This window comes from Anneissia japonica, unplaced genomic scaffold (assembly GCF_011630105.1).
Source record: "Anneissia japonica isolate Jap-2015-1 unplaced genomic scaffold, ASM1163010v1 scaffold3262_len730253_cov190, whole genome shotgun sequence".
NCBI lineage: Eukaryota > Metazoa > Echinodermata > Crinoidea > Comatulida > Comatulidae > Anneissia > Anneissia japonica.
In genome coordinates this window covers 85,136-108,818 of record NW_022732572.1, presented here as the reverse complement: position 1 = coordinate 108,818, position 23,683 = coordinate 85,136, and the positions used below count along the sequence as shown (strand labels likewise).

At 34.8% G+C, this 23,683-nt stretch overlaps 1 pseudogene; it reads right to left on the bottom strand.

Annotated features, from left to right (window-relative positions):
* Positions 1-444: 444 nt before the first annotated feature.
* On the bottom strand, positions 445-23,167 carry LOC117115730 (annotated as a pseudogene).
* Positions 23,168-23,683: the final 516 nt, after the last annotated feature.

Sequence of the window (23,683 nt, the reverse complement as noted above, 5' to 3'; positions counted from 1 at the left end):
AACATGAACAATAGTACATTTACAAATGGTGATAGCCTATCTTAAATATTACATTTTAAGAAAATAAACTAAACATAGCATAGGATAGCCCTTTAATCTGGAACGCTTTTTTCAGTAGGGGTGAGTATTATGAGAATACATTTGATTTGGGGGCTGCGTCTAAAGTTGCCTGCCTGCTGCCGTATGGCCAACCTGGTCAACCTGGCCAACCAGCCAGTGATAATAGCGTGTATTATCAGCCAGTATGGTCGGAAACGCTTCATACATTAATTAAATTTTATTTCAATTTACGAAAATAATACTTTTTTTTATTTTTTTTTTTACGTATTTGTATTTGGAAGTTGTTTTTCTCCAATTAAATGGGAGCTGATAAGATGGATTAACAAATTCCAACAAACCCAATAAATTCAAAAACAATTATCTGTCGTTTCCAAATCACTCGTATTACCTGATCCATGTAATATTTCGACACGGATGTAATTGGCATAATTTGAAAACCAACTATACAGGCGTGTCTTTCGGGGAATTGGTCAGGACTGCAAGGCCAGTTCAGTGTATAGTAGAAAATACCGTCCTCTTGCAGTTGACCTAACACTCCAAACCTCTGAATAATTGGCGGGAATATATGTTTATTGTGTGGTCTAACGTGCCAGTACTCCCTCGTCGATCTGATCTCTGTAGCTAACATTAATCGACCAATAGCCTGCATTGTTTCTTCACCAAGAGCGTGTCCGAGTGCAGCCACAGCATGGTAACAATTTATTGCCTTATTAACAAAAAAAATCATAGAAATTGCTGATTACGTTATACAATTCTCGGGACAATGAGTAACATTATTGCAAGAGGAAGCTGTAAATCTAATGAGAAGCTAGACAACAACATTAATGTGTACGATACATACGCCTTCGCACATATAACCTTGTTTAGTACTTTTAATTAGACACAGAACGCTTGTTTTCATTTTGTATGACGTATGTGTCCACGTAGGCATACAACCACAGAGGTGCAAGGTCGACTCAGTGCCGCATCCCCTAAACATTAATAGTAATACAACAAAAGCCATAGAATCCATTCGAAAAGTTACAGGCTCAGATTTAGACGCAGATTCAGTTATTTATGTATGGATTAATGAAGGAAACTCAATACTGAAATGCCCATAAACTTTCATTATTCTAGTCGTGCAAACTGATCGGAGATTATGTGTGGATAAGTGTCAAATATGTGGGAGGGTCACTGACGTCGCGGTTCTGTTACAGGGCTATATCGTCAATGTTTACCTTCATGCACTTACATAGTAACGGTAAAATTTAAAATATTCAGATATATAACTCCTTAATGAACTGGAATTACTTGATAATTATAATGAAATTAACATTGCGCTGCTATTAATTGGATTCTTATTCATTGCTGTTTAAACGGCATATGCGTTTGACTGCACCATGATAGTGTGTGCAGGAAACAATACATTTTGGGAATAATTTGGAATTGAATTCGGTTTTCCAGAATAAATATACTTCCAATTGTGTAACTGGACCTAAACTTTGGTTACACCACCAACACCCTTAGCACTTTAGTACACTGCCTGTTGGTAGTAGGCCTACAACACGAACAAGAAAAAACAGCAGTGCGGCAGCAGTTTGAAAACGTCTGAACAAACTGTCTCTTATACACATCTAGATGTGTATAAGAGACAGGGTCGATTCCAAAAATCCTTGGCGGTCATTGTTTCCAGCTAATTTTATAATATGATAATATACTGACGTTACGAACAGAATATAAACTATGCTCACATCATTGTTGATATGTCAACCATCTTATAATTAAAGTCTAATTACTAATTAGTAATTACAAGTATGTACTTATTCTATACCTAGTTAAGTTTCACCTTTTGATAACTTTGATCTCTCTTTATGCCACTATAGGCCTAGTACGTATAGTTCATTTCCTGTAGGCGTACCATAATAAATAATATAATAATAAATACAGTAGTAAAGCAAAAGTAATGAATGCTTCATCTAACGGGTGATTGTGACGTTACCATCAGGGAACAATATATAGTAGCCGATTGCTGTCTCTTATACACATCTAGATGTGTATAAGAGACAGTATATATATATATATAAACTACCTGAAAGTAATCTGGATTGTCTGTTATTTTTTGCACTGCCTTTGGGTCAGGTTCCATTTCCGGTCTTACTAGCGGCTCTTCCATCACCCATATATCTGCAGTATAACCTTTGAACCCAAATGGTGTCGGTATTAAAGCACTTTCCTCTAGCAGGACTTCCTTTAAAATAACAAACAATTAACAATAACAATATTAGCAATTTCAGCCCCACCAACATCATTATTACCATCACCATCATTGTAACATCTTAAACACGCCGTATGACATCATCCTGACCATGATTACTATCATCATAATAATCATTCAGCATTATCACTATCACCCTCACCAAAATCACATCAACAAAAAACGTTGGAATTCCAGTAGAGCTATATATTACACAAGACAATGACAGTTCTCTATCGATTTGTTTTCTCTCAACCTCGTCGACAACATATTACACTTTTTTTTTTTATAAGAACACATTTTATAAGAACGCTGAGGCTGAAATTGCTTGAAAATTAAGAACAAAATAAGAACAAATTGAGGCTGAGGTAAAATGTTAGAAGAGGTTTTTATAGAAAAACCAACAATTGTGCAGTGTAGGCATGTTTATGTAATACCCCAAAAAATGCATTACAGCAATATACCGCTACATTAATTCCATATGTACTTCACTGCTCCATGGAGAAATTATATTAAAATATAATGCCTCTATGCTTGCTCTTAAACAAATAAGATATTTTGATCATTAAATCATTCTGTTAAACAATCATATATGTTTTACAGCATCACATGTTCTTCCTCCTACGCGCCCTGTTTGGGTAAACAATCTTAGATAAACCTAGCTCTAATGGTTATAACATTTTTCAATTCAAGTCCCTTATTTTGAGAACCAACCATTTCTGATCGACAGTCCTTAACACCAGTTAAAAAAATCAAGAAAAAATTTGGAAATCCATATTTTGCCTTATCGTCACTTGGGCCTTTTTATTTATAAGTTATACACATTATTCGGATTGTGTACATCTTTAAATTTTACTAATTTCCAATCCAAATTTATTTGTCTTTATAAATTACGAAATATACAATTTCTCGTCTTCAGGAAAGTGTTAGATAAAATATTAAAGAATAACAGGCACAACATTATTTTTCAAGAGAGGTTTCTTAATTCTCGTTTGCAGCTAAGCAAAGTTGACATGTTTTGTGTATAATAATAATAATAATAATAATAAAAATAATAGACCATTTTTAAAGCGCTCTATACAATAAAGTCTCAGAGCGCTAGCTAATTTTATATAGCTCAATTCTCTGAGAAAAGGTGGCTCTTCAGTTATTTTTTAAAGGCATCAAAAGATTTCTCTTTACGAATGAAAGATGGAAGGTCATTCCACAGAGCAGGAGCAGCAACAGCCATATTTTGATTTAAATTTGCTAGGTTGGAGAATGCTCGGTACGGACCTTCACCTGAGTGTCTTCCTAGGCGAATAACTAAAAATACGTTTGCCCAATGACGAATGATGGAATATATTAATCCTATACCTACATGATGAGGCAATGCAACCATCAGTAACTCTGGGTTATGGCTTGAGTCCGAGTAATTAAAAAACTTTGCATTCCAATCCCAACTAATATATCCTGTGTTGTCAAGTACGCATGTTCTCGTCTTTGGTTTGTATGCGTAAATTCCACCGTATTTCGCAAGCATGGAGGCAGCTTCCAAATCACCCTTTTCGCTTGTCCCAGCGTAGGCTAATTGCATAATGCCTGTGAAATTCTCAGCAGATTCTACAGGATAGAAAAATGCCTTCTCTTGGTTTAGAGTCATTGTCATTTCATCTGAGAAAAAGGCTACAAATTTTCTAGTGTGTACAAGAGGGAATTCTAACGGTTCAGCCAATTCAAATATGAAAGACGTGCCCTTCAGTTTTAATGGCTCTGGATTTGTAGTTTTGCTACTATTGTTACATAATACCTGGAAAACATAATTAAGAATACTTGCTGTTTTATGTATAGTATACAATAATTATTTAATTACTATATCATGTTATTTTGAATATATAGTAGCCGATTGTGTTTGTATCAGTTATAGTTATAACTGATACAAACACAATCTATGTGTTTGTCTTTGTATCAGTTATAGTTATAGTTGCTGTTTTATGTATAGTATACAATAATTATTTAATTACTATATCATGTTATTTTGAATATATAGTAGCCAGATTGTGTTTGTATCAGTTATAGTTATAACTGATACAAACACAATCTATGTGTTTGTCTTTGTATCAGTTATAGTTATAGTTGCTGTTTTATGTATAGTATACAATAATTATTTAATTACTATATCATGTTATTTTGAATATGTAGTAGCCGATTGTGTTTGTATCAGTTATAGTTATAACTGATACAAACACAATCTATGTGTTTGTGTTGTATCAGTTATAGTTATAGTTGCTGTTTTATGTATAGTATACAATAATTATTTAATTACTACCGTATATCATGTTATTTTGAATATATAGTAGCCGATTGTGTTTGTATCAGTTATAGTAATAACTGATACAAACACAATCTATGTGTTTGTCTTTGTATCAGTTATAGCTATAGTTGCTGTTTTATGTATCGTATACAATAATTATTTAATTACTATATCATGTTATTTTGAATATATAGTAACCGATTGTGTTTGTATCAGTTATACAAACAAAATCTATTAAGCCGGCCACTGCGCCGACGGTCGTCGGCCGACGTTTACCGACTCTCAGTTACCGACTCAGAGAAATGGGATGGACAGTGTCAGCAATCTCGAATCCATGAGACCGCGACGTGACGACACGGATCGTTTTCAATGACGATCCTCTCAGTCTGCCACTCAGGGTTAGCAGACTAAGCACTCAGGTCGAGCTCGGACAAATTCGTCGGCCGACGGTCAAGGCTGACGTGAGGTATGACAGGTTTTACACACTCAAATACAAACTCTCAAATTGAATACCTCATAAGGATCTCTCTTCCAATTGAATGGAATTGACTCAAAAATAAATTGGCCTATAACATTAACGGCATAAACAATGACATCAGCAAACACGGTGGTCGTGTATGTAACTGTCTTCCTGTTGTCTGATAGCTGGCAGGTTTCTTGTGTGCATGTTATCCATATTCTATTGCTGCGCCATTTACTTTTACTGCCATGTAGAAATTGAATCTATAGAATTTAAATAGGTAAAGATAATTGTTAAAGGGGGTAATCCAAAGGTACATGTTTTTTTTCATATGTGTCATCAGTCCACAACATCTATAACAGTTAAATGGAATGACTTAGTAACCTTCGGTACGAATAAGGAGCGAGCTTAATGATGACGATGCTTATGATGATGGTAATATAACGATGACTCGTCGGTAATATTATGGAGTAACCATTTCCGACAACCTTTATGCATTTTTTAAAAGAACGGTCTGGTTCTGTTTTTATGATCTTGAAATGCCCAGAAGATACAGTTGTTTCAAGGCATTGTGCTTATTGCTTAGTCGTTTTGTTTTAACTATTGACACAAAGAACAGTCAAATTATCAAAAAATAAAATAATACTTTAATTTAAAACAAAATACCTCTTCTAATCCGCCTATTATGTTCGTTGTGGTGACGTTTATTACCAAGGTGTCGCCACTGCAACTTGCGGACGCCGATGTACTTCCGTAAAACCAACTTGGCATTTTGGTGCCAATATTCAGCTGTGTTTCTGTTTTATTGTCACAGGCCACATGCATCGGGTTTGTAATCCAGTAGCCGTTGTAGTCATTACTGGGGATCATGAAGCGGTCAAGTACACTTACAGAATAGACCATGTCCCCTCCATTGTAGTTTGGTATCTTCATTCTAACCATCATCTGGTCCTCCGATAATACACAGATTGAAGAGTCGCAGGTGATCATCTCGGCATCTGTATACCACCTGTATTTTAATTTTCAAAAAGTGAAGGTGACTGAATGAAGTTATTAAATTAACAGCAAAGCTAAGAGCAAGGAAAGTTTTTGCAACATATTAAAAAATTCCTAGATTCACAATTAAAATTAGGCCTATTAAATCTAGGATGTAACGACGTCACATAGTACTTGCGACGACTTCGAGTTGTCGTCGTCTGACTTCTAGGACGTGGTTTGTGACGAATATGGCGTGTGTATAGTCTGTATTTTATAGAATTAGAATAATTGTTGTTAACGATTGGTTGCACTGTTTGTCTATGATGAAGAGAGTATCAATTGTACCAACGCTTTATACAGACGATAGTAAGAGCCTCGTTTGTTTGTTCACATACATCTTGACAGTTGAACCTACAGGAGGGCTTAATACTATTGAAAATAACTCTTACATGTCCTTCCGCGCAGCTCCCCACTGGACATCAGTGACTTCCTCAATTGGTTTAGTAAGATGAAGTGTAAGATAGAGTGTTTCCTCAACACTGCTACAGTAGGCTTCAACGAACCCAGATCCCGTGTCGGCACCTTTGGTTATACAGAGAAGGAGATTCGAGGATCATAATATATCCCTATATATAATGACAATTTATAATACTGTAATTTCACTAAATCGGACTTAAGGGGAATATCTTTTGTGTTATTTTCCTCCTAACGTCCTTTATTTAATTGTTCTCTAATTTCTTCATTGTCTAATTTACCCTTAAGGCAGGTTTTATTAACATAATAATAATAATAATAATAATAATAATAATAATAATAATAATAATAATAATAACAATAACAATAATGATAATAATTATAGGCTTAATAATAATAATAATAATAATAATAATAATAATAATAATAATACAGGGTAATATTAATGATAATGGCCATTAAATAGTACGGTATTAATGATAAGACGAATAAAAAGACGAAGAAGAAGAAGAAGAGAAGGAGGAGAGGGAGGAGGAGAAAGAGGAGTAGGAGGAGAAGGAAGAGGAAGAAGAGGAGGAAGAATAAGATGGTGCTGATGATGAGTCTTAAATTTAATTCGCTTACTGGATTCCTCCACTGGACAACCTAGTGTGAAGTTATGGCCGTTAACGGCCACCAGGCAATGGGGCGTCAGAACAGGATTTGCTCGAGTAAATATGTGTGTAAGCATTGCTGCCCCTCTCACCAAAGGCAGCTCCATCGTTCCTCCATCGGATGACGTATACAGAAAATTAGCATACATTTCTTCAAATGACGTCATCACTGGATGTTCAGTGCTGGTAATTCCAACTTGTACACCAGATAATCCTTAAATTAAGTAACAGGAATGAATAAAACAAAAAAGCAATGTGCATGTAGAATGTAGCTTCATGGTTAAAATGCTTGCCTTCAAATACGAGTGTCTTTGGTTCAATTCCAGCCTCATAATATAACTTTATTTAAAATATTTCGTTTGTCTTATTTAATTCATTCATTATTTATTTATTTAGGCACACAACACATGCACCAATGATTGTCAAGCGAATATATCACTGTCCTACTTGTAGGTGACAATCCTTTGCACAGGACAAACATACACACACGATGCTTTACACAAACTAAATCTCAATATGAGAAAGCGATGGCCATTTATAAGTAGGACAGTAATACATTCGCTATTGGCAATCTTTACCCCATGTGCCAAAATAAATACATAAATAAAAAGTGATAAATGCGATGAAACCTACACTATTTTGGAGTCTTGCTGAAACAAAATATACAATGAATGCCTAATGGTAAAGACAATGAACCTCACCGGGCATCGAACTCAGGGTAGGTAACTCCAAGTCTTGCGGTAACGTTAAAGGTAAAGGTAAATGTAGGCAATTCATTTCACTTTGTTTTCGTATGCACCTTTATCTTATATAAATATACTATTAAGACCTTATGTAATGATATATATTAAATGTTTATACATTATAAGTGCAATTCAATTTCAATTTCAATTTCTTCAATTTCTTTATTTGCTACAAATGCCATCAAGGGCCAATATCCGCTAAAACAAACACATATCACAATGAACTAAACATAACAGTTACATAACTGCATTTCTAACAAGCATTATTTTTTAACAACCAGAGCTACAAAATACAAATCTAATTAAAAATTTAAGTCATATTAATGCAATGATGATTGTCGGACCAATAAAAAATTAAAAAAGCTTCCGAAGCGCCTGACAAGGGCGTCGGAAGCGGTCCGGCTGGTCCGGTTTCGGCCGGACCAATAATTCACAACTCAATTTAATTTGTAACCCACATTCTACTTTCCCTGACGCAATCAAACATAACTTGCACATTCAGCTTATTGAAAATATGGAACAAATTTAAATGTTTTTATGTTTTATTGCAGTTAAATATCAATAGCTTATTATCATGATTTGATTCACCACGTAAATAATATTCCGGCCCAAAATATAGACACACCGGGATGGCGCCCGGCGGAGGATTTTATTTTGTATTATTGTGTTTTATTTCATAAATATATAAAGAGGAGCCATTCCAATTTTGCCGAATGGAGACTTATGTTCTGGGTCCATCTTCAATAATTTAAATACAACGTCATACAATGAGTCACCACTTAGATACAAAAATAAATGTAATATAGGCCTATATATATAAATGTATATATATATAATATATATAATATATATATATAATTATGTATATATATATATATATATATATATAGTAATATGATAAATATACATAGACCTCTAATAAGTCTATGTATATTCATTTACTATTTTCATCATTATGTAACAATGATTTACCGTGTTGAACCTTGTAATAATCTTTTCTTGGACAAATAAAATATTATCTTTACGACGTCATCTCTAGACAGGGAACTGTAAGATATACACTTTGTTCATTGTTGTGATCTACCGTTTCCAGACACTTTCTTTCATCGTACGGGGGTAATTTCCCCTACTGACATAAACCCAGAAACGTGTTCGCATAATGCTTGTCTTAATATTTGTTTTCTTGTATGATGATTAACAACGAGGTCGGTAGCATTTATATATCGTTGGTGGCGTTGTTGCGAAGTAAAATAACACTTTTATTATTTTATTATCATACCGGTGTATAAGCGTATAGACATACTGGTTTGATCATAACAAACCAGCAAGAATGTACAAACTTATAAAAAAAAAAATTCATATATACACCTATAAATCGTGCTTATCTCCCTAAATCCCAGCATTTGAATGAATGAATTTTTTTTCTCGTCTATAACGCTTGACAAAATACAACGTAATGTATTACATTTAATGCTAATGAAACATGCATCTGACACAGGTAAGTAGCCCAGGATAATGAGATCAAAAACGAATTTATAAACTTCAGTATCTGTCTTGGAAGATCGGAGTAACCGTCTTTTTAGCAGACAGCCGTCATAAATTCAACCAGTTACTCTGTGGGTTTGATACAGTTTATAACTAACGTAATTAAGGTATTATGTAAACCAGGTCTTAAAGTTCCTGTATTGCAAAATACCCTGATACACCCACCAGTATTCTGTTGTTATCCTTCGACTTTGCCCTTCCTTCCGTTATTAGGCCGATTTGGAAAGAAGTGGCAATTTGTATGAACTGATGTATATACGCAAGTCATGGGCATCAGTCATCCACTTCTAGTCGATTACGTTCAGGATAAGAACTGTTGATCATATAAACGGACAAACATCCCATATATCAATACATTGGGCCATAATAACATATAGGTCTGGTGTTTATTCTACATTCTTAACTAACGGACAGGTAACGTATGAAAACCGCTATAAAAATTCTCATTAAGTTTGCAGAGGGGAATTGTTTGCCGGATTTCAGATTACAGTTTTTGCAATCGCTTTGCATCTGCGGCATATGCATCCAGGAATTTTTAAATTAGTTTCTATAGTGTTTTAATGTGGAGAGCCTCTAGACTGTTATTTTATTTACAACATTTAGGCAATCCTGTTTCGTTGATTACTTTTGTAGTATTCTACTAATGTGTCATGTGAAAAGCGAAATACATGATATGATATGATACCTAGAAAAGACCCCTACAAATTTAAACAATACAATAACATTTTACCAAACCCCAAAACTGATAAACCTAACAAAAAATATATATTTATTATATTATTTACAGTATGGATTATGTCAGTCTTCAAGATACGTTCCTTTTATTGCTTTTTATGAGAATGACGCCAAATACAGCACTCAGTATAAAGTATTAAACAGTGGCGGATCCATGAATTTGAAATAGAGGGGGCCAAGAGGGGGCGGGTGACAACAAAATTGTTGGGGCTGAGGTAAGAAAAAATTTTATTATGGCACCTGTAAATGGCTGGAAATGACATTCTTAGACTTAAATTTGAATGCAATTTTCTTTTTTTCTGATTTTTTTTTATTTTGAAAAAAATGGGGGGAGGGGTGGTGGCTGGAATGCGCCTATGTATTAAGTATGACGTATATACGATACATACGATACATGGCAGTCATTAATAAGTAGACCTTAATTCTACAACTAAACAGACAACTAGGCCCTAGATCATATCTGTGAGATTAAAAGTATTAATAAAGTAAAGAGTACATTAACTTAATTCCCACCCACTAAATGCATCCTTACTTGGCTACCTTCGAGCTAGGCCCTAAAAGGGTAAAATTACACATAGGCCTACCTGTATCATTTCTTTTCAATTTATTCAGTGATTCAACGTACAACAAATAAATATCTCAACTCATTCGTACTACTATCCATTAGAATGTTTATTCAAAATATCAAATACGTTTTAGGGCCTAAGTATAATTATATTGTTATTGTTGTTGTTTTGTATTAATCTCCTGTTTTTGCGATGTGATGTACCAACTGATTTTCCGAAAGGCAAACCTAAAAAAATCTTTAATCTTGATTTGTCACAGAAAAGTACAGTAATCACTCCCAGTCGTTGCCATGGATCTGAGATAGGGTGTTCGCGTTACGCCAAAGTTCGTTACCAAGTACGTTAATTATTAGTTCCTTATGCTCTAGAGTAAGGGCGCATTGTAAATCGGACGCTTCTAATTGTTATGCGCCGTAAACGTAAAGTCGCGCGGCGTACGCTATGGTCAAAGCAGTCAAACTTCAAAAGTTTTCACTTTTGTAAGAGGGCGCCGTACACTTTGTTATTACACAATTTGCACGCGGAAATCGCGGAGAATGCTATCTTGTGTTTATAAGATCTTTGACCATCGTGCATGCGTTCTCTGGAGTATCGTAATATAAAAAGTGCACCCTCCAATGATTTGAGATATAAAGATATTAGGCCGGTTTTATATTGCACCATTTTACACAATTTCATCTAAGTGGAACTCTCTGTTCCGTAGGGGTTCTGATCCTTCTGATTCTCTGATCCTCTTTCGGGTTTGGGCCATGGTTCATGGCTACGTAGTAGCCGTTAGTTAGTCGCATATTAGAGGACTTTAGCCTGGTTTCCATAGAATCGCTACACAGTCGCTACAGCCTTTCACTGCAATCATTTCACTGCGTAGCTGCCCCCTACGCAATCAGAAACGCTCTCTGATTCAACTGAGCAATTAGCGTCGCCAAAAGAGTCGGCGATAGCATGTAGCGATTTTTATGGAAACCGAGCTTTAGGCAGTTATTGCTCTAGATACTTTTCTAAGTGAAATCAAGCTTTTTCAAGATTTGTTTTGCAGTAATGATCGAAAATGTCACTGTTGGTTGGTCATATTAATCTTTGATATCATTAAATATAGCATAGAGGTATTAAAGACTATAATCAATTAGAATGGTGAAATTATAAAATAGGAAATTGTGTTGTCATTAGATCAGTACATATGAATAAACATAACTGCCGATTAAAAGGCAAGAATTTTACCGATGTAGGGATTTATAAGGATAATATCAATTTCAGAGTTCCATATCCGTAAAATTATATAGGCCTCCTACTATCTTCAGTAACTTTTAATGATCTTACAAATTTAAGCTCGTGCATGCAAGTATTTACAGATTAATATATTTAATGTTAAGCAGACTACAGGTATCACACTAGTTCAAAATTAGTTTTCGATTATAATGAAATCCTACTTCCTATGGCTCCGATGAGTCATAATATTAGAGGTATGAGTGCACTCCCGAGGCACTCCCACATCGTATAATGATGTATAGTTTTAAGAGATTTGGAGATATTTCAAACATTTGCAGAGTTTTAGTTTTCAGTTGCAATCGCAGTAATCATTCTCTTACCATGGGAAACTTTAATCTATCAAATTGGGTATAAACATTCATATATATATATATATATATATAAGTTCTTTCAAGAATAATTTGCCACATTGTAAATAATGTAGCCCTATTCAGGAGCGGATCCAGGATTTGAAGGGGGGGGGGGGGTTCTAAATGTTTCCAAATAACCCCTATACGAAAGGGGGATCCGGGGGTCCCATTCCCACCCTAGGTAATATATTATAATAGTCCAGCAATATTGAGTAGTTGGATACGTAGTCTTTCTTCCATGGATCGATGAACTGATAGGCCTAAAGATTGCACTTTACATAAATTATTACGACGTCGAACAAAAACACTATGTATAATTTTATTTAATTGAAGGCTAGTTGGGATAAGCCCAGCAGTATATTGTTACGTTTCTTCACACTGAACCCCTGGATTCGCCACTGCTATTACCATACAGCCTTCAATCAATGACGAAAACAAGTTATAAATGTTGGTATAGGCCTAAGCATACTGTAATAATATCAGTCACTTAGCATACCATAGCCTGGCCATAGGCCGACAAACATTTAGGAGTTTCAAGGGATGTTACAGCTTTAGAACACAGAGATTTATATTAATGTTGCCAAAAACCTGGTACGAGTTAGGGACGATAGAAAAGAGATTTACCGGTAATATATATTTAATAATTATTTTCATTATTTTGGACTCCTACATTTGCCCTTTATATTGTATTACTGACTATTTGTCAGTCCTCAATAGAAATTTCTATTATTTGCTAACATTTTATGATGACGCATGGGTGTATGCAAGGCGGGGCGGGGGAGTCGGGAAGGTCGTACGACCCCTCCCCCAAAAAATTTTCAAAGGTCCACATTATTTCCTAAGACATTTTTTTCTAGGGCCTTTTCACAATGACATAAATGAAAAAGCATTGATGAGGTACCAGCAAAGACCTTGACAATTGCGTGACGTAATCTATCTCAGTCCAGCAATTCTGAAAATGAGCCTGCCATCCGCTTCAAGCTGTTGGCGTTGTAATCGATTCCTGTCTCCTACTTGTTAAAAGGTCAAAAAAAAAAACGATCACAACCCACCCAGAATAAATCCCTGATACACCCTTGTGACGACAGGCAAATAAAGTTTTAGGTCTATTTATTTTGTTATTTACTGTGATTGTTTTGTCAGTGTCGTGATAACGAATATAGGAATTTTAATTATTAATTTTAACTGCTGAAAGAAATTTCTTTTTTGTTGGTTATTTTTATTTTTCTCACACTGATTAGGCTTTGGCTTGACTCTGTCTACATTCAAATATCGTATTGTGATTTTCAACCTGAGCTAATTTCACGCGTAAATTATAATCATCATAAAAAAGACTATAGCAAATCACTATTCAACTATAGGCCTACAGGTGCTAAGCTATGCCTGCATCGTCATTTGTAAAAAACACGTTTTTACACAAAAGTACCTCGTGAGGATACGCCTACGTATGCACATGAGAACACGAAGTCGATGAAATTGACGACACAATGATTGTCCCATTCGTAACTGCGCATGTGTGTTACGTGCAACACGTAATCTTACAGGTGACAAAAACGCGTGGGTCGAGCGTTTGTTTATTCACTGACTATTGCTATCCGAAATTAGAATTTAATCAACCACGTAAAAATTATAAATTGTGACATTTCCAGGATTAGTCATCGAAAGGCTGATCAAGTTTCTGTCCGATTTGACGTTAAAATATTAAACCTTTTTGATGGTGTATACACAGTGTCATAATCTGAACAATTGCACTTATAAGCACTTAATAAATAAACTTTCTCTTTATCTCAGTATCACATATATCTAAAAAAACAACACAAAGTTCATATCCGCGTATTGATAGTACCCCAGATGATCTTACCTGCGCATGTACGTAAACATTTTTCTTTTGTGAGGAAATTGTTTTTATTTCCATTGCAGCCTTTAAAATTAAAACTTATGCAAGTTCCGATTTCTGTGTCGTAACCCCACCGTTGATTGTTCTCATTGCAATCACCAAGCTGAATTGATAATAAACAAACTTCATCTAGAGAAGAAAAAACAAACTCATTATTAAGGTCCTCTGTACTGGAAAAAGTTTTTGTCACACGATGCAATTAATTGATAAACCCTATAAAGTCGATAAAAAAATAATTAAAACGTTATGAAGTATTGTTATTATTATTATTATTATTATTATTATTATTATTATTATTATTATTATTACAATTACTAATATTATTATTATTATTATTATTATTATTATATTTATACAGATTAGGCTTAGTTAAACTATTATAATCAGCACAATCATCATCGTCGCCATAATCATCATCGTCATCATAATCAAGATCACCATAACATTATCATCATCATTCTTCATCTCATTACCATGCTCATCATTATCATCACATCATCATAATTATTATCATTATCATCACCTCCTACATCACCATCATTGTTATCATTATCAGTATTATAATTATATTTATTAGGCCTATTATTATTACCATCATCATCAATGACATAATCAAGATTTCCAGATCATTGTCATCATATCATTATTATTATTATTATCATCATCATTCTCATCATTATCATTATTTTTATTATTGTTATTGATATTATTATTATTATTATATTCTACTTATTTTTTATTAGGCCTATCTTCATCATCATCATCATCGTCATCATCTTCATCATCATCAGTATCATCATCAACATTATTACTGGTACAGTAATAGAAATACTGTAGTGTTAAACGAGAAAGGTAGATACACCGATAGATACACCGAGTACACATGCATCCTCCAGTACAACCTTATTTGATCAATAAATTATCGATACAGCTCAGATGCATGTGTACATTTGATTCATGCTGCGGAGTTAATGAAACATGATTCATGTTCCAATGGCTTTACAATGTCTAATAAGCCATCTACAATGTATGCCGGGCAAAATGAGAAATTAAGTATGTACAACACCATAATAAACCATTAACAGACCTTTTAACAACATCACATTTAATGGCCACTGTTATGATTATATTTGCCTGCAGTTACATGTCATTCTCCAATTAAAGACCTGTCTCTTATACACATCTAGATGTGTATAAGAGACAGGAGTCATCATGGTAAAAAATAAAAAAAGAAATGAATCGAATAAAGGATTCTGTCACAAATAACAGGCATTGAAGGGTCATTCTTTTGTTCTGTCTAATATTTCAAAATGCTACTATAGCAAACAATTGGACCGAATTCAATCATATTTATTCATTAAGAACTAGCGACACCACCTACACCTTAAATATACTTATGCTTATATTTACCAGAAAAGATCCTTCAGTCTCTTCTATATTTTTTTTTAGCTCAATTCTGAATTCTAGACTCAGGAATATACGGATGGCGTTCAGAGGGAGATTGTTTTACTACGGATCACTTTTAGCAAAATTTTAATATGTATAAAGCTTTGTTTGCCAACAATTTCATATCATTTATTTCGTCATCAGTTCAATACATAGGCCCTGTCTCTTATACACATCTAGATGTGTATAAGAGACAGATATATATATATAACGTACTAGTTCGATTTATATAGCGCTTAATACCGAAGTCTGAAAGCGCTCGAGGTGTGAACTAGCTCGTACAGTACGGTAACTTGCGGCTCTCTCAAGTGTATCTTCGTCACGTGTTTGGACTACTCGGTAAACCGTACCTGGCAGCAGTGGCGGAGCCAGGATTTCGCTAGAACACCTGTCGAAAGTGGTCCAGGGAAAATACGACAATTTAGGGGTTTCAAAGGCTTATTTAATCGATTTTAGAGTCTATTAATATGTAAAAAATACATAGGCCTATATTGTTTTTCTCCCAGAAGAATTGTGATATTTCTCCCTGACTTGGGAGGGTATTGGAGGAGGGGGAGGGGGTCGGGGCTGTATCCCCCTCCCCATCTCCCCTGTAGCACCGCCACTGCCTGGCAGCTACAGTATCTCTCTCCTGTCCACAGCAGGGGCTGTATGGACCCGTACACCACCCCCTGCTCGTCTCGAAAGATGTACTGGGTTCTTTAAAGTTCACATGAGTTAAACTGCTTACGGTTCTAGTCCTTATCCAAGAAGATTTGTTCCACCACCAGAATCATAGGCGAGCTTGCCGTTCGAACCGGCGCGGATATTATGGCTGTACGTTTTGGCGCCCCTGCCTTAACCGTTCGGCTATTCGGCTCGCCTTAGCCTATATATCCAATAAAACTCGGGAACAAGGTATACATTTGCCAGATTTTATTAATGAAGATGGCCCAAACGTTTTAGGCCATAGGCCTTCATCAGGTGTAAAGCATACAATCCAAGTAAAACAGTTTGCTGCATAGCACCGTAAACGCAACATAAACAATTACATAAATAATAATAACAGTGCTCAAATAGGAACATGTTGTAATGATCTTATCAAGCTTAGCTCATCAACGAAAAGTTTCTTTATTTCAATTGTATGAAAAAAGTCTTTCTGGCGGGATTCGAACCTGCTACCTCTCGCTGTCAAGGCGAGTATCATATCCATATCATACTATTATTATATTATTATTATTTTTATTATTATTGTTATTATTATTATCATATTATTATATCCATTATATATAATATATATAATATATATATATATATAATGTATATAAATATACCGGTATACGGTAATATATATAATAATATATAATATATATAGGCCTTATATATATAAAACATAATATATATATAGGCATATATATATATTTATGGCTATAATCAATCTAGTCCTTACATCCATTCATTCATTCATCTTTAATTTTGTTTTGTGTGTTCAACTTTCTGTATATGATGGGGTATCTGTCCATTTAGGCTGATAAAGAGCCCTCTACAACATGGAGGAGAACAACAAACAATATATATCAAACAAAAATCTACATCAAAATATATAAATGTAATATATATCTAATTTATCTATAGTTAAATTAATGTAAAATGGACAGGAACAATGCAAAACTGGAAATTAAATAATAGAATCAACAAGCAGCAGGTAAGCCGATAAAAAAAATAATTAAAATTTTAAAATCAATCGGAGTAAAATGTTATAAAGAATAATTTTTTTTTAACTTAAAATTTAAAAAACAATTATTGCACTGTTTATTTTGGAAGGAAAAAAATTACAATGATGGGAGCAAGATAACTAAAACTATGTTTAGAGCACTCAAGTTTATATAATTCTTTAATTATTTATTTAATTTGTTTCTAAAAATATAACAATTACTTCTAACAATACAAAAGAAAGTAGGCCTCTATTCTCTAAGAAAGCTAGCTCGAGAAGTGATAATATGAATATGAAGGTAGATAGAAATTATATTGTCGATTAAAATTACCGATAACTGTACATTACCTGTTCTAATTTAATACCCACAGGTATATCGATATTTATTAGATTTGTGAAACTTACATGTTTTGTATGTAAATAGAATATAAGTAATAAAGAACAAAAGACAGGTAATAACACATATATTAATGATAAAAAAAATTTCAGATCACGTTCATCTCCAAATTTTGACATTGATACCACGTGACCCCCAACTATTTATTTTAGTTGCTATTAATGATATACAATTTCTATTGTTACAGCAATATAGACCTATGTATCTTATTATCACAACCTTATCAACGCACGAAACCTGGTAATGATTTATAAAAATGCTAATACAAAAACCGTTACACTCTTTCTTGTCCACGTGATCTGTGTTGTCACTTTTGATGAAGGAATTATCGTGGTTTGATACCGTACGAAAATGTGACCTGATAGAATTATATGTTTCATGAGGCACAGCCTACAGACAGGGTAGGAGAACTACGGCCAGCGACCGAGCAAAACACTGACAACGGAAAAGTGTCCTATCAATTTGTATCAAACATACACTTTTTTTGTATGTGTGCTACTGTTTCATACACATTTTAAAATAATGATATACTATAATTTTAGATAGAGTAATAATATATTTCTGTTGTTAAATTTAACAATATGGAAGGTGGTAAAGTAACATTTCTCTATAATATACAGTACATGATGCGTTTTAGTTACCAGGTCATCTCTCGTTTTATAAACTTTTACGAGTTTGCAATTTATGTTGTCTCATGTTTCTTATGTGATTATTTTCTGATTGTCTGTTTTAGAATATTTACGAGAATAAAACGGTACCTGGGTAAATTATAGACCCGAAACCAATAATCTGTAAGCATGTGCGTATTACTCGATTTGGGATGTCTAATATGTCTTTGGTTTCATAATGTGTTCTTAGTCCTATAAACTGCATGCAGTTATTATAGAATGCACAACTTCCATTAGCTATATTTTCCGTCCAATTTTGTTATTACCATTCAAAAACTCTTTAACTTGAATTTAAATATGTCCCTTATGTGCTTATTGAGAACAGGCTCTACATAGGTATGATAAAATTAAGTTAAATTTGTTTTGGATTTCGAAGGAAATACAGCAGATATTAATTGTAACTCGGAGTGGAGTTGAATAGCTTAGTGGTTAAGGTGCTTGCCCTCAATTTCCAGGGTCCTAGGTTCAATTCATGTGATAGCAGGACTTTTTTTCACAACTAAAAACAACTTCACTCGATAAGCCTCATAGAGAGACTTTGCTGATAAAAGCATCATTTTGTTTTATTTATTTAAGAGGCCCCTGAATATCATCAGCCGGCCTTCTAGGATACGCCAGAAGGGTTACCATCTATAAATATGCCCTGTATATATATATATCTGTCTCTTATACACATTCTTCCCTAAGACCGCTTTGAGTATTGAAATGCAGACAGGCACTCCCTTTTAACGTAATTGAGGGCGACGTCATGCGTGCTCGACGCACGCAAATGTATCGAAATGAACGTAAATAAACTCCGTATACTTTTACAGACGTTGAGAAGTGTGCAGAGTATTCGTCGTTCGGTTCTCCAACTTTGACGATCTAGGCCTGGGTCTTGCCATTGCACTGTTGAATTAATCAGCAGAACGCCATGATGAAAATGATTTAGGACCGTTTTAAGCCTCCTCTGAGTAGGCTTTAAAATTTAAGACGGCTAACTGGTTATTAGACCGCGGTATAGCAATGGTCTATCATTATAGACCAGTAGTGACGTCACGATTCTAGCCGGCTAACAGTTAAGACTGTCTAAAGACCGCTTATAGCAATCCGCCCCTGGGCTTACATACTTACGATTGCCCATCTATATTTCTTGGACGTCAGAGAGCAAGACAGTAGGGATTGGCCACCTCCTGCACCACAAGTCTTTTTTTTCCTACATTCCCAGCATAGGCATAAACGTTAATGTAATGTAAACGCATAATAGGCCTAGTGTTATATTGGATCAAGTATCACTTGGTTATTCTGTTAAAAATAATCACACCATTTCGTACTGCTTTCTAGTCGAGTTAAACAATAAAAAAAAAGCTCAACATGTTCGGGATATAATACGTTTATGGATAAGAATAATTCCGACTGGAAATCGATACAAAATCTCAGTAGCCTAGTTCTCTAATTTTACTGAATGAGGACCCACTTTCCACCGACCTATTTTAGGTGACCCAAAATAAAATACCCGCCTACAAAAGGCTGAAAACAATAGTCATTTATGTATTGAATATCTAGATCTAGAAAAAAAAAAAAAGAAAAAAAGAATACATTCGGCAGCACGAGTTGTCAAATGTAGTTGACGTGTGAGCAAAGTACGTCATTGTTAGAGAACAAAAAGATGTTTTGTGGGTTTTTTTTTATACCGTTTAATCTTTTTTAATAATTTATTAAAATTTCTTGAGGAAAGAGGCTAAAAATTCTGACGTTTTGTAGATTAACGTTAGTGATATGCTTACTAATTTTGTATGGCTTCTTCATAATTTTAGTTTTGTTCATCTTGCCTATGTCCGTGATGAAAATATTACAGTAAAACTGCCTAGTTTTGCAATGGTAATGGTCAGGTGTTTTTAAATGTTCTATACTATAATCAATATAAACTTCAGACGCGTATTTCATTTTTACCCCCCCAACCCTTGGATATGTTCCAGTGAGGGAATAACAGCATAAATGTGCGTAAACGTGCGTGTTTTGCGACATGCGCGTATTCCTGGCTTTTAAATAACACGTTCTAATTTGTCAGTTAATAAGTCAGATTGGTTTATTGTTCTGTTGCTTATCTTTGTAAACTTCTTAAATCACAATCATCTCGATTTTTAATTTTAAGGAAACGTAAGCATTGTTTTTTATTTAAGGGATGTGACAAATAGTACTGGTTGAAATAGCCAAAAGAAAATATCGGGAAGAAATACCCGGGGGTCAATACCCAGGAGAAAGTAGCCCAGAGTCTAGGTATATCGCTTTAATTTCAATTATAAATGAAAATACGTCGAGTATATTGCTAATTGTATATTGTCAGTTATTATAGCAACATATTTATTGCGAAAATTTTAAATCAGTTAAATCAGATAATTAATATGAATTGCATTACCTTATTTGACCATAAAAGCTTTTACTTGGATGCGAGATACGTACTCCCGTACATAATCCACCATCATCATCAATTTATTCATTTATAATCGCTTTAGTTTCTGGTGATCTAGTGTAGCGTTCATACAACTCTATAGCGCGACATTTAGGGTCGTGGCAGACCACGTGACCAGTTTAGAAGCGAATTGTGAATGTTGAAAATAATGATAATGAGAGCAATTATGATGATAGCGATACTAATGATTATGATAATGAGATAATGGTGATGATGATGATGGCAGTGATGATGATAATAATATTGTGGTGGTTGTGACGAGGTTGTTGTTGATGACGATGATGGTGATGATATTGATGATGATGATGATGACGATGATGATGGCGATGATTATGATGATAATGATGATAAGGATGATAATGTACATAACGACGGCAATGATGATAGATGAGTGCGACAGTAATGATGGTTAATGGTGGTAATAGCAATGATGATTATACGATGACGAGGATGATGTTTTGTAAGATTTTTATTTATTTGTTTTTATTGTATCTTTGTAACTTGTTTCAAACTGAAATGCAATGTTATTTTTGATGCTAAATAGTGTCATGTCAAGATGATTATGATGATAATCAAGAGGATGATTAGATTATTGTTTTGTGTTTTACGGTGATTATAATGATGATGGTAGTGGTGGTGGCGGCCAGTGGCGTAACGCCTATGCGCTATAATGCGGCGGTCCGCAGGGCCACGAATTCTAGGGGCCCGAAGGGGCCCTACCCGTAAGTTCCTCGATATAGCACCCTGACCAAAAAGGACTATAGCACCATAATGTGTACTCTGAAATCTACTGTGGGGCATATGTCATATTATAACGATTAAAGAGAGGGGGCCCCATCACCCTGACGGGGATCCTCTCGGCCCGGGACCCCACCAAATTTGTCAACAAAATTTAAAATGCAGATGATAAAAAAAAAAAAATGAAATTCACAATTTTAAGTCTGTGAGTGCCATTTCCGGCCATCTAGACGTGCCATAATAGTACTTTTTCTTATCTCAGCCCCACAAGGGCAACAACATAATTTGTGTCTGAAATCGACTGTAGGACATATCATATTATATCCAGTGGTGGAATAAAGAGTGGTGGGGAGGGGGGAGCTGCTGGCCCGTGGCCCCACTAAATTTGTCAAAATATTTTTTAACTGGAGATAAAAAGAAAATTATATTCACAATTTTATGTCTGTGAAGTGCCATTTCCAGCCATCTAAATGTGCCATAATTCATAGATGTTCTTACCTCAGCCCCAACTATGGTGGGTCTGAGGTGGTATAGACCCTACTGTGAAAGTTCCTCCATATTATATCATTTATTCGTCGTTAAAAACATTTAGAATAACAATGCACATCTAAAATCCCACGATGAAATTGGTGACCGGGCCCCCAGTTCCAGAAATACACAGGGCCCCGGGCCCCATCCTTACGCCACTGGTGGCGGCGGCGGTGATGGCAGTAACAAACATAGAAGATGATAGTGATAATGATGACGATGATATTCGTCATGATGATAATTCAATGATAATGATAATGATGGTTTTATTGATGACGATCATGAAAAATGGCGATATGATGATCATGACTACGACGATAATAATGATTGGGATGACGATGGTGGTTACAATAATCGTGATAATTGTGAGGGTAAAAGTGGTGGTGGATGTGTTAATGTCAATGGTGGTGAGTGATGATGTTACAATGGGACGATGTTACATAAAGGCATAATAATGACGTCATCAGTGTCTCGTATTTGATAAACATGACTATTAAATGCTACAAAGATCCGTAATTCACCCGTCACAATCGACAACGTCTAGACAACTGTAAATAGGAACTTGCAAACTATGGCACGGCACACTATCAAATAAAAAGGTAATTTATTGGATGAGGATGTACATTAGGCCTACCTTCTCCTTTAACTGATCCTTGGGTAGCGTTATCATTATTATCGACTGTTATCAAACAAAACACGGCTGCCAAACATCCAATGATCAATAACACACCAATAATCACTAAAATGCAGCATAATGTTTTTCTCTTTGGTTCCTCTTTGGATTCCAGATTTACAGACGTGGAAATAGCCTCAGTCGTAAGTTGGTCCTTTAACTGTATATCTACCAAATCAGTTTTATTATCAGCCATAGCTGGAGAGGTTTTCTAAAGGTGACTATGTCCCACGGGTCTGTCCAGTTGACAAATCGGGCCGGCTCCCTCCTTTGTTGCAGATGGAAGTTTATTTCGTGATGTTTCTAGAAAGCGGGAGATAAAAACGTCATATTGACGTATTAAACGTTGCTGTATCTAATGGACTTTGGGCCAGTTGTCGCTTGCTATCTAAAACGCCAATTCAAGGCATCCTACATAATTCCATAACATTAAATGCTTTAAAATAATCGCGCTCGGTGTTGATTATAGTCTGTTCTGACATGATTTGTGAGTAATGAGTTATATCTAACGAACACGCAGATTTTCCGAATTAATTAAATACTATACTCGTAGCGTAGAGGAATCGTGCAACGCTCCCTATACATTAATATGCGCCATGTTAAATGATATTTGATGTGTACATACATATATAAATATAAATATGCAGACATCAACGTCAATTTAAATAAGACTTGACGGTCGTATGGTGAATGATCAGTTATGATGACTTGATCACCCTTTGTCTAAATAGATGGATATGTAAATACCAATTAATTAAGTCTCCATGCCTACGTCTGACCTGTATTTTATGCGCATTAAAATTCTGATTTCCGTTTATGTTTTTTTTTTATGTTT